This window comes from Dama dama, chromosome 5 (genome assembly GCF_033118175.1).
Source record: "Dama dama isolate Ldn47 chromosome 5, ASM3311817v1, whole genome shotgun sequence".
NCBI lineage: Eukaryota > Metazoa > Chordata > Mammalia > Artiodactyla > Cervidae > Dama > Dama dama.
The window spans coordinates 54,935,574-54,955,357 of NC_083685.1; the positions used below are offsets into that span (position 1 = coordinate 54,935,574).

General features: G+C 39.4%; 1 protein-coding gene across 2 annotated transcripts in view; it reads right to left on the reverse strand.

The window, feature by feature from the left end:
- Positions 1-19,784, reverse strand: part of INPP4B (inositol polyphosphate-4-phosphatase type II B) — an 851,446-nt gene that overhangs the window by 296,284 nt on the left and 535,378 nt on the right. The window lies entirely within an intron of this gene.

Here is a 19,784-nt window from a genome sequence, read left to right on the forward strand (position 1 = left end):
AGGCGGTCTCCCCAACCGAGAGATCAAGCCCCTGTCTCCTGCATTGTAGGTGGTCTCCTGCATTGCAAGCAGATTCTTTACCACTGAGCCACCAGGGAACCCCCAAAGAGGAAAATACTATAATAGTCATGTGGGGAAGATTTTCTTATGTTTCAAAAGCATTTCAGGTGAAAAAATCAACTCCTTACATAATAAGTAGACATATTTCTTCTACTGAGTGGTGATCCTCAACCCTGGTTGTACATTACAATTACCTGAGGCCCTTTCAAACTATCTTGTGTTCTTTCCTGGCCCAAGATATTGACTCTGATGTATTGCTACTGAGTCTATGATTCTCTATTAAAAATTTTTTTTCAGATAAAAAGAAATCACAATTATCTTTCTCACTTAAGAAAAAGCTACTAACAGCAGGAAGAGAACATAAATCCTAGATCTACTATATCTAAATTTGCAGTAAAGATGTGATAAATAAGTTAAATGAATACAGAGCAATATACAAGAATACTGTGCTTAATTGGAGAGCAGAGGGTTGGTGAGACAGATGGGAGAGAGGAACCCAGGAACATATAATGGATCAACATTTTAGGGGGTCATTTAAACAAAATCCCTTTGGAGGTGCAGCAATGGCAATCATATCCTTTGTTTCTTTATGACAGATCCAGCATTATCACTTGTCAGTCATTACGACTCAAAATCGTTCACCAGAGCACAAAATAATGACAGGAGAGATCCCAACAGAGTAAACAACATAATTTACAGAACACACTCAACTCGGGATTTCATGACAGAGTGCTCACCAGTTAAGAGCATCTCCAGGTTGGTAGCTGCATTAACATTCTTTGGTCCAGAATGTTCAAATATACCTTCAGTCTCATTATCTGGAAATCATTAGCTGGCCTCAAAGGATAAGGAAACTCAGAAACAATATATTAATACATGGCAAGCTGTAATGTAATGTGTGTGCGTGTGTGTATGTACATGTAGACTAAATACAGTCTGTGTGTATATATATATATGTATATGCAGACTATATACTGTATGTATATATGTATATATACACACATACTATATATGTATATATATATATAATAGAAATATATGTAGTGAATATTCACATATATGCAACCCATATACACATACATATATGTGTATCTGTGTCATTTTAAGAAAACATTTGACATCCAAAAAGCATTAACCAAGGAGATATGTTTGAACTTAGAAAGAAAGCAAAAGAAGTAAAAAAAAAATGGTGAGAGTAAACATATATAGGACTGCATAAAGTGAGTGCATGTATAAATATATATACACTATGCAATATAATATTGGACAAAGGTATACAAATACTGACAATTGTTGCAACATAGTCGTTAAAGTCCTAAATTTATACTGGTGTTATCAGTAGAACACTTATACCTTATTAATATGAATAAACTGCATAGAGAAAAAAAGATTCTTAATCCAAAGTTGCAAACTATGAAAATGTCTAAAGCTATTCACAGACCAGTTTGCCTATTCAGTGTGTGTGTCTGCCTGTCTGTCTGTGCACACATGCGCAAAGGGGAGGGAAAGACAGAGTGAACTTCACTTTACATAATAGAAGTATTTTTAAAAAGTATCTGTACGTCATATTTTCCTGTACTGTGGCACGTTTAAATCACAAGCGGAACTCTTAATGTAGAGGAACTTAAAGACAAAATAATAAACCAATTTTAAATTTTATAAAGTCAAATTTGTATAGGAAATGTTTGTTTAAATCAGTTTATATGTAGAGTTTTAATTTATATATTTAAGATCAATACCACTGATGTAACAGTATATAGGTTACAAATTAATCATGCTTTTCTTACATAATATACATCCCTCTTCACAGTGAAAACACTGGGTTTGTCAGTGATATAAGGTCCCATTCCTTCTCTTGGGGACTTTAGAGTCTAGTGGGCAGCACAAATGTATGAATAATCCAGGACAATGCAGTAAGTTCTAAAATGAAAATGTGGGTACATTCCTGTCTTAATGCAGAGTGAGGAGTAACTGATGCAGCCTGTAAGCATCAAGAAAGGCTTCACAACAGAGGAGGTCTGGGTTCTGAACAGTGAGTAGGAGTTTGAGGCAAAGGAGAAGGCAACCAAGCAAAGAAGGTGTTATGTAGCAGGCATGGAGTCATAAGCCCATCTGTGTTTGGAAAAGAGAGAGTATTCAGAAGACAGTCTAACATGGGGCCTCTAAGGACGCAAAAGTCAACTCTGTTTGGGGAGAGAGATCAATCTATCATGTTATGGAACTGGAGTTGTATACAATTTCTAGATAATAGGAAATTAAAAAAAAAAAAAGTGTGTATTTATTTTACTGTGCCAGGTCTAAGTTGCAGCACATGGGATCTTTGATCTTCACTGTGGCATGTGGGATCCTTTGCTGTGGCATGTGGGATCTAGTTCCCCAACCAGGGATCAAACCCAGGCCCCCTGCATTGGGAGCACAGAGTCTCAGCCACTGGACCATTAAGGAAGTCCCCTCCTGGATCATTCAAACTCTGCCCAGAGTCAGGTTGGGAGATTATTTAACCTCTTTATGCCTGCTGTCTTTTCCCTTACAACAGTGATCTCTAACATGGGGTTAGTAAGACACTCCATAGGTGGTTGTGAGTGAGACATCTTTCCAGCACTTAGAACAGTCTGTGGCACAGACAGGAAAGGAGGAAGAAATGAGAAAAAGAAGGGGAAGGAAGAAGAGAGAAGATTGTGGGCAGTGAGAAAAAGAAAGAGAGAAGGAAGAGATGTCAGAGAAAAGATGAGAGGAAGCATAGAGACAGGGAGATAGGAATGAGAGAGGAATATGTCATTAAAAAAAAAACACAAACCCCATAAATAAACCTTGGACAGATTTAGCAGAGACCTCTTGGTGAGAAAGGGATAAGCAATGACTATCTCTATAGCATCTGGAATATTCCAGTGCATCAGCAATGTCATGCCTCCTGAGATTTTCTGGTCTTCTTTATAAATTCATTTTTCCTTTTTTGGTCTTATTAGCAGTTCTTCGCTCTGTTTTGCTTCACCATACCCCTCCCCCACCCCCTCCTGGGACATAAGAATGTCTGCCTGGCTACATATTTAAAGTTCTTACAATTTCCTTTTGTCTGGACTTTTACGATATCAACAAATAAAGCAAGAAAGATCAATTCCTAGGAGTGGTCATGTAGAAAATTATATATTCCATCTTGAATATTCCTTGAGTCCTGTAAAACAAATTCATTTCCTTCTCTATCAACTTTATAAGCTCAACTTCCTACATATTAAATTTACCCTGAAAAAAAGAAACAAAGGAAAATCAGGTAGCATATAGTGAGTGCCACCCTTTCATCAAATCCTTATTGACTCATTCATGAACTAATTGTTCAACTAAGAGACCACTTGGGCTATCCCTGCTGTGGCTGAATAAAGCACTCCACAAGGTGATATAAGAAGTTGTTCTTAAATGAGTCACCCTTGTTACAAAAAGCCTAGGCACTGAGCCCTAAGCGTAGGAGGAAGGTGATTGCTGTATTTTTTCATATGTGAGTGGTGCTAGGCTATTGTTAGTATCCAGATCCAGGGAAGAAGAGGACACGCACCAAGGTGTCCAAGCCTGGACTTCATTGGTAGGTGAAGTAGCAATCTTTCCCTGAAGGGTCTCAGCTGGAAGGAAGAGGGGAAGGCGTTGGCAGTAGTGGAGAAATACACTTGGGACAAGGGGAAAACCCAGATCCTTTCCGCAGACCATTGTCACATCCAGGAAGGTCCCTTGTTATGAATGCGTCATTGAAATATACCCTTTTTTCTAACAAAAATGTTACTATAATTCTCTGTATCTCAAATTAAAATGTATAAAATCATCAGATTTACTTGTTCCACTTGAAATGAGATAAAGAATAACCTTACTGAAACAAACACATGGAAACCTGACCATAACAGCAATGTCTGGCTCTCCTCCGAATCCTATATAAGTTCACAAAAATGCACTGTTTTATGGTCAAAGAGATAGAATATGGCTACATTTTATTTATTTTTTTTATTTATTTTTTATTTTATTTTTTTTTATTAGTTGGAGGCTAATTACTTCACAACATTTCAGTGGGTTTTGTCATACATTGATATGAATCAGCCATAGATTTACACGTATTCCCCATCCCGATCCCCGCTCCCACCTCCCTCTCCACCCGATTCCTCTGGGTCTTCCCAGTGCACCAGGCCCGAGCACTTGTCTCATGCATCCCACCTGGGCTGGTGATCTGTTTCACCATAGATAGTATACATGCTGTTCTTTTGAAATATCCCACCCTCATTTTAAAAATATTGCTTTTTTTTAAAAAAGTTAACAGAATCTCGGAGCTGGAAGCAATCTTAGGCATTATTTATTGGGCAATGTTTCTTAAACTTCAGCATACACAGTCATCACTCTCTGATCTGCAGCTGGTTAGGAGGATGGTCTGAGGACCGTCCTGTGAAACTTGTTGCAGAAATGCAGAATTTCAGGCCCCTTCCAGACATATTGAAAGTGAAATATTAGTCACTTAGTTGTGACCAACTCTTTGTGACCCCATGGACTGTAGCCTACCAGACTCCTCTGTCCATGGGGTTCTCCAGGAAAGAATACTGGAATGGGTAGCTATTCCCTTCTCCAAAGGATCTTCCCAACTCAGGGATCAAACCAGGGTCTCCTGCATTGCAGGCAGTTTCTTTACAGTCTGAGCCACCAGGGAAGCCATCCTGTCAGTCTTCATTTCATTAAGATCTCCAGGTAATTCATATGCCTGTTGAAGTTTGAGGTCTAGTCCATCTAGTCAGAGCTATGGTTTCTCCAGTAGTCATTTATGGAGAGTTGGACCGTAAAGAAGGCTGAGCACTGAAGAACTGATGCTTTCCAATCACGGTGCTGGAGAAGGCTCTTGAGAGTCGCTTGCACAGCAAGGGGATTAAACAAGTCAATTCTAAAGGAATCAACCCTGAATATTCTTTGGAAGGACTGATGCTGAAGTTTAAGCTCCAATATTTTGGCCACCTGATGTGAAGAGCCGACTCACTGGAAAAGACCCTGATGCTGGGCAAAATTGAGGGCAAAAGGGGAAGCAGGACGGCAGAGAAAGACATGGTTAGATAAGCATCACTGACTTGATAAACACGAATATGAGCAAACTCTGGGAGATACTGAAGGACAGGGAAGCCTGGTGTGCTGCAGTTCATGGGACTGCAAAAAGTCAGACATGACTTAGCGTTGAACACACACACAATAGAAGGCTTACGAGTGAAATAGCCACAGATGACAATGGTAGCTATTCATTTGCACTTAAAAATGCCTAATAAGGAAGGGGATTTGTCTTCTGGTTATGAAAGCACTTAGTAATTTTCTTAAATGTCAAGCATCTATAAAAGCTCCAGATACTATTTGCTTTCAAAAATATCCTTTCCTTTGTTATGCTTTGCTGTAATCATGCTATGGAGGAGAGGTTGCTCTGGTCATCAAGTCAGGGATTGATTTGGGACAGAGATGGGCTGGAAAGATTCAGTGTTTCAGACTGAGTCCCTATCTTCTACCCCTAACTCCTAACCCTTCACTCCCCGACCCAGTCTCAGTTTCATCTTCTGAAGCCCTAATCACAGCACCTTGGAAATGACTACAATTGGAGATAGGGTAATTAGGTTTAAATGAAGCCACTAGGATGGGGTCCTAATGCAATAGGACCAGTGCCCTGATGAGAAGAGGAAGACACATCAGAGGTGCAAACACAAAGGGATGATCAAGTGAAGAATCAGCAGAGGACTTCCCTGGTGGTCCAGTGGTTAAGACTTAACCTTCCAACGAAGGCAGGTGCAGGTTTGATTCCTGATCAGGGAGCTAAGATGCCACATGCCTCCTGGCCAAAAACATAAAACAGAATCAATATTGTAACAAATTCAATGATGACTTTAAAAATGGTCCAAATCAAAGAGAAAAAAAAAAAAAAAAAAAAACAATCTGCAAGGAGGGTGGTCAACTGCAAGTCAAGGAGAGGTCTCAGAAAACCTCATCCCTGCTGACACCTTGCTCTTGGACTTCCAGAGGCCAGAAATGTAAGAAAATAAATTTCTGCTATTTAGGCCACTCAGTCTGTGGCACTTTGTATGACAGCCTTAGCAAACTAAGACACTCAGTCTATCTGTGTTGTAGGGTATGGCCTTCAGTGGAGAGCCTAATTCGTCTTTGCTCCTCAACCCTTGAAAGGATGTTAGAGATTCTCAGATGTCTCAGTGGACCACTTTTGCACTGGACCTCAGCTTCAACATCTGTCTTTAGAGACAGAGCAGCCACGCATTTGAGTCCCTTTTGGTCTCTAAGTTTGTTATTTCAGCTACACATGAAAACCCAAATCTCTGCTGGGTTCTGAGCCAGCCGACTGCCACCTTGTGTTTAGTAAAGACCGATACTCTGGCTTCCAGCTACAGAGAGAAAATCTGTTCATTGCCCCAGGTGAGAAATGGCTTTTTAGCTCCTCAGCATCAATTCACCGCTCCCTCTGGGACTGGGGCTCTTGCTTGGTTTTGGTCCCTTTGCCTGGTTTCCTAAACACTGTGAAATGGTGGGAGGTTTCACTCTGCTTTTTTATAAACCTTTGGCCTGGTTCTTTTGCTGCTGCCAGGGTCAGGACTCAGCGAGTCTCTTCTGAGAAAATAATGGCCATTAATTTGAGGACCCTCAAGTCTCAGTTTCTCATGCCATCCAATACAACTGCTGAAAGCTCGGCTAATTTCTCTTTCTCTGAGCAGCAGCCCTCTGTCCAGGTAAAGTCCTGTTCTTTCGCCCACTCTCAGAATCACCAAAGGCCTGGGAAGGCAAATACACATGCTCCTGATAGCTCAACTCTGAAAGGTCCTCCTTTCTCTGGAATTTTAGTTTCTCTTGAACCTGCCTGCAATTCAGCAGATGCAAGTTCAATCCCTGCGTTGGGAAGATCACCTAGCAGAGGAAAGGACAACCTACTCCAATATTCTTACCTGGAGAATCCCATGGACAGAGAAGACAGGCAGGCTACCATCCATGAAGTAGCAAAGAGTCAGACATGACTGAGCATGATCATATTAGTTGTTATTACTATCATGGCTTGATGATGTTTTCAAACATGACTTTTGTAGCATTTGACTCATTTCTATGTGGTGTCAGAGAGAGCTGCTTATCCCAACTACCACATACTAACCCAACTAAATTTTTTAATATCTGAAAGCTACTGCAAAGCTAAGGAATCTTCCAAGCACACAATTACAAAATGAAAAAAAAAAAAAAATGATCAAGAGAGCATAGTAGTTAAATATGATTGGAGGGGGAAAAGGATGCCATTATATGTTGGTCTACTGAGTAAAGTGAAAGTAAAAGAGTTAGTCGCTCAGTCGTGTCCAAGTCTGTGTGACCCCATGGACTGTAGCTCGCCAGTCTCCTCTGTCCATGGAATTCTCCAGGCAAGAATACTGGGGTGGGTAGCCAGGCCCTTCTCCAGGAGATCTTCCTGACCCAGGGATCAAACCCACATCTCCTGTGCCTCCTGAATTGCAGTCAGATTCTTTACAGTCTGAGTCATCAGGGAAGTCCTGTCTATTGAGTGAAGTCTTTAGTAAACCAGTTACAAATGGATAACTGCAGGTAGTTCTCTTAGGAAAAGCAGTTAATCCGAAGCCTGAACGCTATCCAAGAAGGATCCAATAAGTAATGAGTGTGACTTGCAATCTTGGCCTCTGCTAGGCAAATGTGATCATATTTCACGTGTCAAAGCATATCATGTAAATAATGTACACAGGAACATTCTAGAGATTTCCAAGCAAAAAGAGATCACAGTGAGAAAAATGTAAACACTCTTAGTTTGGATGCATCTAATCTTAGAGGTCTTCCAGAAAGAGACTCACAGACTTACGAGCTTATGATTGCTGGGGGGAAGGATGGGGGCAAGGGGAAGGGAGAGTTAGGGAGTTTGGGGTCGTTGTGTACACACTGCTATATCTAAAATGGATAACCAGCAAGGACCTACTGTATAGCACATGGAACTCTGCTCAATGTTATTTGGCAGCCTGGATGGGAGGGGCGTTTGGAGGAGAATGTATATATGTATATGTATGGCTGAGACCCTTTGCAGCTCGCCTGAAACTATTACAACATTGTTTGTTAATTTGCTATACCCCAATACAAAAAAAAAAGAAGTTTAAAAATATCTTAGAGGATTCCCATGTCTCTAAGGCAGTGATGTTCACACCACAGATTTCTGGTAACATGAATCCCTTTATGCTAAATTGGTGGCTCCTTAAGACTGTTAATTTCACCAAATGAATGTGACTTATACTAAATTCTACCAGTCATATAGGAGTCCTGTGGTTCTTTACATTAATGGTGACTGAAACTTGGCTCCGGAGTCATATAACTCTGGGTATCCCTGCCATTATCCACATTTTATACCATTTCCCTTTCCAGCTCTTACAGAGATCTATTATGGGCTGGCAAAAAAAAAAAAAAAAAGTACTGAAGAGCCAAAATATCTTTAGACATTCTCTTCCTTTGTTGGAGAGTCACTGAAAAATATAAGCTCTGCTGAAAATAAGAGATGCTAAAACTGAGGTCTAGTTCTCATGAAATCAAAAGAAGTCTCTCTATCACGGTTCTGTGAGTAAATCCTGCCTTTCAGACTCTTTGCTCCTGGCTCCTCCTAAAAGGGTCACCAAGCTAGGAAAGGCAGCATTGGTCAGACCCCATGGGGTGTCCTGCACTGTGTCTCAGAGTCAAGTCTTGCCCTGGGCACCCACCTAAACCAAACAGGACAAAATTCCAAAGAGCTGTACAATCTAAGGCCAAAGTTGTTTGTTTTTTTTTGAGAGGGGTGTATTGGCATATATACATTACTCTGTATAAGATAACTAACTAATAAGAACCTACTGTATAGCAGAGGGAACCCTGCTCAATGCTCTGTGAGGTCCTAAATGGGAAGGAAGCCCAAGGAAGAGGGGATATATGTACGTGTCTGGCTGATTCCCTTCAGTGTACAGCAGAAACTAACAGAACTTTGTAAAGCAACTCTATTCCAATAAAAAATAAACTAAAAAATAGATAGTTAGCTATTTTTAAAACAGAAATAAAGAATAAAGGACTCTTTATACCACAAGAACAGAATATAAAAATGTGTTTACAGGCACTGAAGATATTAACTAATAATCTGCTAAACAACTGCACATGATAGTTGAGAATTCCACTCCTGCTGACTTCCAAAGCCCCATATGAGAATATTAACATTTCAGGACACAGAACACTCAATTCAAGTATCATATATCCATATTAATAGCCTTTTGGTAAGGTCAAACCTCCATCACTGTTTTCACTTCCCTATCTCTATTTCTCCACTTCTCGAACATACAAAAATAATTGTATCATCATTCTGAAAAAGGAAAAGGAAGTCAATGGGAGCTGATCTCTTGATCCCAGCACTAGACCTGGGTTGACCTGGGTTGAATATTTGCTACCCTAGAAACTTTCTACCCTAGAAAGAAATAATACAAATCTATAATTGATAAAGAAGGATAATGGAATCAATGGAAATAACTATTTCCTTGTCCTATGGGTTAAGTATTTCAGAGGTACATGTATCAGTTTTTTTTACTTGTATTATCTCGCTTAATTCCTTAGTTCTGGGTTATATTATTCTTCTCTGGCCCATTTTACAGATGAGAGAACTCAGATTCAGAAAACGAGTGATTTGCCCACGTCAGTAGCAAGTTACAGCTCAGATTTGAAATGCTCTGCTTAAAGCATCTGCACCCCTTCCATGACAATGTGCCTTTTCTGAGCCCAGACTGGTGGTGACTTTAATTGTCTTCCCTAAGGCTGCTTAATGAGTTTTAAAAACCAAAAATCTATTAGCTTCAGGGAAAAGAAACAGACACAATCCGTCACATTACCAGACTCAAAAACACCATCCTTAATATATTAACAGCCCCCGATTAAGACCAGAGTCATGAGTTAATGAATGAGTCATTAGACAGAGAACAGTAATATCAACACAAGCACATGTCTACTAATATGTTGCTCAGTGAAAGTCAATTAGTCCCAGCATTGTAAAGGCTAAATAATTTCTAGGTAGCTTTAAAACGAAATTATTGTGATATCGCTTAGTATTTTAAGAGTTCATTTGTAACTCAGGCTTTCGTAACCCCAATCAAAAGAAGATCACCAAGCCCAGAGTAAAGAGCAATTGATTGATAAGATCAATTCACAAAGTACATTTTTTTTCAACAAATTGGAAAAAAGTGGTGTACACAGACACAGAGGGAAGAGGCTTTTATTGTATCTATGCAATGAAGTGTTGTGGTTATCTATTCTATTCTATTATCACATCACTTTCTTTCTCTATGGAATTCCACCAAAGTATTGGATTGGCCAAAAAGTTTGTTCAGGTTTTTCTGTATGAGGTTATAGAAAACTCTGAACGAACAAATTTTTTGGCCAACTCAACATCTAATAATTTATTCAGTCATTAGGTCTAAGTATTGGCCGCACTTGAGAACCACCTGAAGAAGCTTTAAAAATGCTGATAAATTCTTTACATTCCTTTAATTAATGGTTTCTAATCACTCAGAATTGTTTTTCATTGCTTTCCCTTCTCATTCGCTCCACAAACCACTGTATGAGATAGCTGACGCTAACACCTGAAGTTCCTTTCAACCTGTCTGAAAACAAAACTCCAAAACAATTTATGTTTCTCCCCAGGTTACATGGCTGGTCCACAAAAGGGCTAGTATTTCAACACAAATCTGTGTTCTGAAACAAACGGTCTCAACCCCTCCATTGCTGTGTTGTCTGCAGCTTAGGCTGAAATGAGAGTTCACATCCACTACAGTGGACTGAAGGCATTGTAGAGAAACTGAAATAAAACTTTGCAGTTTCTCAGCAGCAGAGGGAAATGTGACTGTGGCACCTCAAATTGGGATGAGTGAAGATACTTCTCAAAGAAACACTATTATGAAAGAAATAGAGGAAATCAATAGAAGGGGAAAGACTAGAGATCTTCAAGAAAATTAGAGATACCAAGGGAACATTTCATGCAAAGATGAGCACAATAAAGAGGAGAAATGGTATGGACCTAACAGAAGCAGAAGATATTAAGAAGAGGTGGCAAGAATACACAGAAGAACTATACAAAAAAGATCTTCATGATCCAGATAACCATGATGGTGTGATCACTCACCTAGAGCCAGACATCCTGGAATGTGAAGTCAAGTGGGCCTTAGGAAGCATCACTAGAAACAAAACTAGTGGAGGTAATGGAATTCCAGTTGAGCTATTTCAAATCCTAAAAGATGATGCTGTGAAAGTGCTACACTCAGTATGCCAGCAAATTTAGAAAACTCAGCAGTGGCCACAGGACTGGTAAAGGTCAGTTTTCATTCCAATCCCAAAGAAAGGCAATGCCAAAGAATGTTCAGACTACTGCATAATTGCACTCATCTCACACGCTAGCAAAGTAATGCTCAAAATTCTCCAAGTCAGGCTTCAGCAGTACATGAACCATGAAGTTCCAGATGCTCAAGCTGGATTTAGAAAAGGCAGAGGAATCAGAGTTCAAATTGCCAACATCCATCGGATCATCAAAAAAGCAAGAGAGTTCCAGAAAAATATCTATTTTTGCTTTATTGAGTATGCCAAAGCCTTTGACTGTGTGGATCACAACAAACTGTGGAAAATTCTTCAAGAGATGGTAATACCAAACCACCTGACCTGCCTCTTGAGAAATGTGTATGCAGGTCAAGAAGCAACAGTTAGAACCAGACATGGAACAACAGACCTGGTCAAAATCGGGAAAGGAGTACATCAAAGCCTTATATTGTCACCTTGTTTATTTTACTTAAATGCAGAGAACATCATGAGAAATGCTGGGCTGGATGAAGCACAAGCTGGAATCAAGATTGCCAGGAGAAATATCAATAAACTCAGATATGCAGATGACACCACTCTGATGGCAGAAAGTGAAGAAGAACTAAAGAGCCTCTTGATGAAAGTGAAAGAGAAGAGTGAAAAAGTTGGCTTAAAACTCAACATTCAGAAAACTAAGATTATGGCATCTGGTCCCATCACTTCATGGCAAATAAATGGGGAAACAATGAAAGACTTTATTTTGGGGGGCTCCTAAATCACTGCAGATGGTGACTGCAGCCATGAAATTAAAAGCTTGCTCCTTGGAAGAAAAGCTATGACCAACCTAGACAACATATTAAAAAGCAGAGACATTAGTTTACCAACAAAGGTCCATCTAGTTGAAGCTACAGTTTTTCCAGTAGTCATGTATGGATGTGAGTTGGACTATAAAGAAAGCTGAGCACTGAAGAACTGATGCTTCTGATCTGTGGTGTTGGAGAAGACTCTTGAGAGTCCCTTGGACTGCAAGGAGATCCAACCAGTCCATCCTAAAGGAAATCAGTCCTGAATATTCATTGGAAAGACTGATACTGAAGCTGAAACTCCAATACTTTGGCTACCTGATGCGAAGAACTGACTCATTGTAAAAGACCCTGATGGTGGAAAAGACTGAAGGCAGGAGGAGAAGGGGATGACAGAGGATGAGATGGTTGGATCGCATCACCGACATGATGGACATGAGTTTGAGTAGGCTCTGGGAGTTGGTGATGGACAGGGAAGCCTGGCGTCCTGCAGCCCATGGGGCCACAAAGAGTCGGACATGACTGAGCAACTAGACTGAACTGTAGGTCTCCTGCGGGACACACTCAGGGTTGTCTTAAAACAGCAGAGTGTTCAATTGAGTGCTGTAAAATCTTCACAAGAAGAAATAATGATGAAAAACTATGGTTCTATAAAAGATTTATTTATAGTTCCAAAGACTTCCAGACTTAGGAACACAATCTCGTTAGTGGAAGACATCTCTTACTGTAACAAACCAGATGCCCACTGAATCCTGTGACACAGCAGCAGGGATACAAAATGCTTGCAATTAACATCTTTTATTTTTCTTATTTATTTATTTGGCTGTGCCAGGTCTTAGTTGTGGCACTTGGGGTCTTGGACCTTCATTGTGGCACGTGGGTTTTTTGTTTTTTTTTTCCAGTTACTTCATGTGGGATCTAGTTCCCGGAAGGGGGATTGAACCTGTGCCCCCTGCATTGGGAGCACAGAGTCTTAGCCACTGGACCACCTGGGAAGTTTCCAGTTTACATCTTATTCAAACTCCAGATCAGCAGTATGCTAATGAGGTCCAATCAGGGGATCTGCAAGGTCAACACCGTTTTCATAATAATTCTAAGACAGGATTTTTCCTTTCTACTTTCATTCTTTTACAAATGTACAGTACAGGGTGGAATTTTCTAGATGCGACAAGAAATGTGATTTACCTGTAGATTGAAACATGACAACATAGGTCTCGCCTATTAATCAGACATTAAGAGACTTACACATATGTAAAACAATGGCATTCTCCCAATAATTTTTTTTTTAATTTTTATTATTATTATTTTTTTTTCCAGTGGGTTTTGTCATACTCCCAATAATTTTTTATTTTTATTTTTCCAAAACAATTAATTTTGAAAAACATGTAATATATATGCTAACATATAATAGGTTTATTATTAGCTATTTTAAGTGAATTAATACATATTTTTTAATTCTCTAAGTTTTAATTTTTAATGTGGTCAGTAGCCACAGTTATTAAAATCCACATAAACAAATGCACCTTGAGATTCTGGAGAATATTTCAGTCTTAGCATTTTAAAGAAGATTTCTGCCATAGAATCTCTTTCAGAGACGGATGTGATGTTTACTACATGAACCCACTCATCCAGTCGCTCTGAATCCCCATGGGTTCCTTGAACTTGTCTTTCTTCCATCTCTCTGCATTCCATTGCCCACAATGATCTGTCATTCTAAGAGTGAGGGACAGGACTGTGAAAAAGGAATAATCAATTTATAGGCCTACATTCTAGCAACAGGAAGAGATGGATATATCAAAATGGATAAATTAGTAAGTATGCATAGAAGTAAAATAGGGCAATGGAACGAAGAGTTAAATGGATAGGAGTATTTTATGTCCAGTAGTGAGGGTGAATTTCTCTGAGCAGGTGACTTTAAGACCCACTAAAGAAGAGAAGCCAGTCCAGAGAAAAATAAGGGGGGACAGTGTTCCAGTCAAAAACAACATCAAGTGCAAAGGCCCTGAGGCCAGAGTGGCTGAAAAGAAAGTAGTTGAAGAAGGAGGTAGAAGAAGAAGATATATTAAAAGGAAGGAAGGGCTTTGGTAGAGTCAAGTCTACATTCTAATTTCAATTGGAAACTATAGCAGGGTTTTGAGCCAAGAAGAGATGTGATCTTTCTCATACTTTAGAAATATTCTAATTGTATATGGAGAACAGACTACAGAAAGTCAAGAGTGGAAATAATGAACAATTAGGAGTTATTTGCAAATTAGAGTTTTATTACGACTGCTTTACTTTTTTAGAGACAAGATCAAGTTACATATTTAGGTTTTAGAAGGATAATTGTTTAGGTAACCTTGAGCCATTTAAGTTGTTTCTGAATATTGATAGAAAGTACATTGCTACTGACAGAGAAATAGTTTTTAAATTTCCTGCATGTGTAATTACATTAATCTCTGAGGATAATAATGCTCAACCATCACAAGAATGTCTGTGGATGAATATTTAAATACATTTAGTGCTAAATAATAAATGTACTATTTACATTACAAATATTAAAGAATAGCACAGCTCTTGAAATAGAAGAATCTTCAGAAGAAGCATGCTACCTTAAAGCATGAAGGGATTCAATTCCCTGAAAAGAAGCTATCAACAAACTGAGTGATAACAGAATTATAATTACTGAAGAAACCCCTATGAGTAGGATTTTTTATGGATGGATTCAGCATTTCTGGCAGGTACCCATGGCAGTACAATTTAGAGAATATTTTCATTGTTCCATCTTTGCATTTAAACCGTATCAGTAAGCAAAGATTCAAAGACCCATGAATGGCAAATAATGATGGATGGATGGAAGATCATAAAAAGAAAGAACAGCATCTTCAATTTTGAAACCAAGCCCCTACTTTTCAGCACTGCTGCTGCTGCTGCTGCTAAGTCGCTTCAGTCATGTCCGACTCTATGCGACCCCATGGGCTGTAGCCCACCAGGCTCCTCCGTCCATAGGACTTTCCAGGCAAGAGTCCTGGAGTGGGGTGCCACTGCCTTCTCCATCTTTTCAGCACTGCTGCTGCTAAGTCACTTCAGTCGTGTCCGACTCTGTGCGACCCCATCCCTGGGATTCTCCAGGCAAGAACACTGGAGTGGGTAGACACTTGTAAATGGGACTTCTGAAAAACTACTCTCCATGTAAGCAAGATTTTGCCCCTGATAGGGCCTGACTTACAACACATTACAAACTGGAGGAGTTTGGGATTAACATATACACACTACTATATATATATATATATATATATATATATATAATAGATAATATATATTATCTATATATTATATGTTATCTATATAGTATATATATACTACATATATATAATAGATAATCAACAAAGACCTACTGTATAGTACAGGGAACTCGACTCAATACTCTGTAATAACCTAGATGAGGAAAAAGTTCTGGAAAGGAATACATACATATATATACATATATATATGTATATATATATATATTTGTATAATGGAATCACTTTGCTGTACATCTGAAACTAACAACATTGTAAATCAACTATACTCCAATATAAAAATAAACATTTTAAAAATATATCTAGGAAATCCAACTCTAGATTTTTTGAAGTTAAAGCTCTGGAACATTGTTCATCTGCACTGAAGCTGCCTTTGAGATGGCCCTTTCATTTCCTAATTAGTTTTTCTGTGTATTTTAACCAAAGACACACACATCCATAGGACTGCACACTCATTTTCAGTAAAGCAATTCAATTTAAAATGTAACTATTCAACAAAGAAACTATTTCTTCAAATCATTCAAGGCTTTTAAAATATATCTTCTCAGATGTTGAAGGAATTTACCATCTCAAGGAGACATTTACAACCTAGAATCTTTAACACTTAAAACTCTTTAACAGTTGGGAGTGTTTCCATCATTTATAATGCACATTTGTGCTTAAAATGAGTTTACACTTGCTATACTGGCCTGCCTCAGTGCCCAGAGAGCAGGCTTTTTGGAGCTAAGGAGATTGGGCACTTAAGAGGGAACTGCTTCAAACTAAGAGCGCCGCACACAGTCCGCTCACAGGGCCAACAGAACCAAGTGACAATTTCATGACTTCTTTTCATCAAAAGTTGTGCTTTCACTCTCCCCACTTCTTAAAGTGACTTTCCCTTTGATGTCAGTAGGAAACCTGCAAATATTCTCAGATAAGGGTGCTCTTTATTGGCCCCAGATCATCCCAGACAGAATTCTGCCTTTCAGAGGAGCTGTTTCCAGGTAAAGATTTAACAACTGATTCTCAGAGGCTGGAGATGGGAGGAGAAGCTATGACTTCTAGAGTGTGCCAATTTTCATGGGGAAAATACTCACCCTGGCCCATTACAAGCTACCACTTGGGATAACTGGTCATGGAGTTGGGAAGAGGTGTGGATGATCAGCTCTCCAGGGCTGGTGGAAGCAGGTTCCAGCACCCTACTATGGGATCATGGCAGAGAAGTCTACACGGCAGAGGAACCTGGGACCCAGGTCAACTGAGATCTCAGTATACCGTGAGCCTGACTGTAGTCGGCTTTGGCATCTATTCCAGGAAAAAGTAAGTACAATACCACTATATTAACATTAATAATTGAAAGTAAAATTATCCTTAGTCTCATATCAGAGGGAATAAGACCACATCTCAGAAATCAATGATTTTTTTTTTAAGTATAGTTGATTTAGGCTTCCCTGGTGGCTCAGTGGTAAAAGAATCCACCTGCAATGCAGGAGATGTGGGTTCGATCCCTGTGTTGGGTAGATACCCTGGAGGAGGGCATGGCAACCCACTCCAGTATTCTTGCCTAGAGAATCCCATGGACAGAGGAGCCTGGTGGGTTACAGTCCATGGGGTAGCAAAGACTCAGACAAGACTGAAGAGACTGAGGATGCACACATGCATAGTTAACTTACAATGACATGTCAGTTTCAGTTGTGAAGCACAGTGGCTTGGCTTTATATATATATATATATTCTTTTCAGATTATTTTCTCTTATGGGTTATTACAACATATTGTGTATCATTCCCTGTGTGATGCGGTAGGTCTTTGTTTTTTACATATTCTATATACAGTGTATATGTTAATCCCAACCTCCTCATTTATCCCTCCCCCTCCTTTACCCATTGGTAACCATAAATTTGTATTCTATGTCTGAGAAATCAATGGTTTTAATCAAGTTTAAAACTCAGGGGAACTTAAATATCTGGCTAAGAGGTGAGCAGTACTATCTATTCAATCAGATTCCCAGTAGCTGCTGAGAAATTCTTTAAAAATGAATGGAAACTTTGGCCATGGGAAAGATCCAGAAGCACACAAATAATCTGGCTAACCAGAACTAGTCTCATGACATATCGGGGCTCTAGGGTCAGTTTCTAAGTGCCCTGGTAGCTAGTATTGGGATGCTACAAAATGTTCTGTAACTTTAGAATCTCTTGATTGTAAACATTACAGGACACAGACCATGTTATGTATCAGTGTTTAGAAAAATGTTGTCACTAAATGTACCACAAAGTTGGGGGAAAAAACCTAAGGTTGTCAGTATATGTCCTAATCCATAAATGGACTTATTCAAATAAAAGATTTTTGGAGTTTAAACTCTTAAGAAAATCTTCCATTAAGGAATTTTTAATAGCTGTTTCAGTTAAGCAAACAGACATTTCTTTAAGGGAATGAACATGCCAATAATTCTGTCGCCTTGAGAAAAGCTAACTTTTAGGACAGCTGTCTTGTACAAGTTTTATTTCACAGCTTATTCCAAACCAAGCTACACAATATGACAGTTTGGGCTTGTATTATCATGTTTCAGGGACTTCAGACAATTTTATATTAAAAAAAAAAAAAGAAACTGACAACTCAATGAGACTTTTTTACTTTTTCCCCTTTCTTTGAAATAAAAACCGGGGTGGGGGGGTGGCGGGGTAAATATGGCTAGACATTTAGCACAGGTTTTGTAATAATGGATTAGTGGACTTCCTACAGGGCTGCCCTTGTGGCTCGGTGGTAAAGAATCCCCCTGCCAAGCAGGAGGCGTGGGTTCAAGCCCTGGGTCAGAAGATCCCTTGGAGAAGGAAACAGCAACCCACTCCAGTATTCTGACCTGGGAAATCTCACGGACAGAGAAGTCTGCCAGGCTACGGTCCCCGGGGGTCCCAAGAGTTGGATGCAACTTGTTTAGTCAAACAACAAGCCTTCCTAGGCATATTAATATTCATAAAAAAGAGAAATGGATCAGAAGGGCATTAAAAGCTATTCTTAAAGCAAAGGAGAAATATTTCTTGATGTCCTTGAGAAATGAATAGGGAACCTTATTAAAGAAGGAGAAAAACACTTATAGTGAGGAAATTTAAGAAATAGGGAAAAAAGACAGGATCACATTTATCATCATGAAAACCCCCATCAGAGTGTTCTATCATTTATGAGCTAAGGGGCCTTGGGGCTAGAAAAGACATTAGAAATAATTTAATCCAGCAACTTGAAAAAGTATTGCAAAATGAAAAAAAATTCCATTTCTTCCAGCTTTACTGGATATAACTGAGAAAAATTATATATATTTAAAGTATACAATGTAAAGATCTGATATACATATACATTGTGAAATCATTACTGTTATCAGGCTAATTCACACATCCATCACCTCCCTTTAGTTACCTTTCCTGAACGTGATAGAAGATCATCTCTTAGCAACTTTCAAGCATGCAATACAGTAGTGTTAATTACAGTCACCATGCTGTGCGTCACATCCCTCAGAACTTCATCCTAGAACTGGAAGTGGGTACCCTTTGATCTCATCTCACAATTTAGCTCAGAACATCTCCCTCATCTCACAGTTTAGCTCAGAACAAAATTAGGTCCAGGCTCAGCTCAGTTGGTAAAGAATCTGTTGCAATGCAGGAGACCCTGGTTCAATTCATAGGTCAGGAAGATCCGCTGGAGAAGGGATATGCTACCCACTCCAGTATTCTTGGGCTTCCCTCATGGCTCAGCTGGTAAAGAATCTGACTGCCATATAGGAGACCTGGGTTCAATCCCTTGGATGGGAAGATCCCTTTGAGAAGGGAAAGGCTACCCACTCCAGTATTCTTACTTGGAGAATTCCATGAACTGTATAGCCCATGGGGTCGCAGAGTCAGACACGACTGAGCGACTTTCACTTTCACCCTTTGATCAATATCTCCCTCATCTTGCAATTTAGCTTAGAACAAAATTAGGTCCAGGCTCCATGTTTTTATTTTAAAAACTTATAAAATGGTAGACAAGTAGCCACGAGAAAAACTCTGAAAGATGGAAACAGATCCTGGGGAAGCACCCATCTCAGGTGTCTCTTGAGCATCTGGTCTGACTGCATCAGAGGCGTTTACTCTCTGTGTCCCTGCTCCTCAAAGCCAGGTTGTTGGATTTGAAGCACTGGAATCCTTTAGGGACTTGCTAAAAATGCAGACTCTCACGTTCTGTCCCAGACTGTAACTTAAGAATCTTTGTTTCCCAAGGTTCTCAGGTGATCCCTGAGTACATTAAGCTTTCAGAAGCCAAGATGCAAAGGATGCATTCTTTCAAAATGGAGGAGAGTTT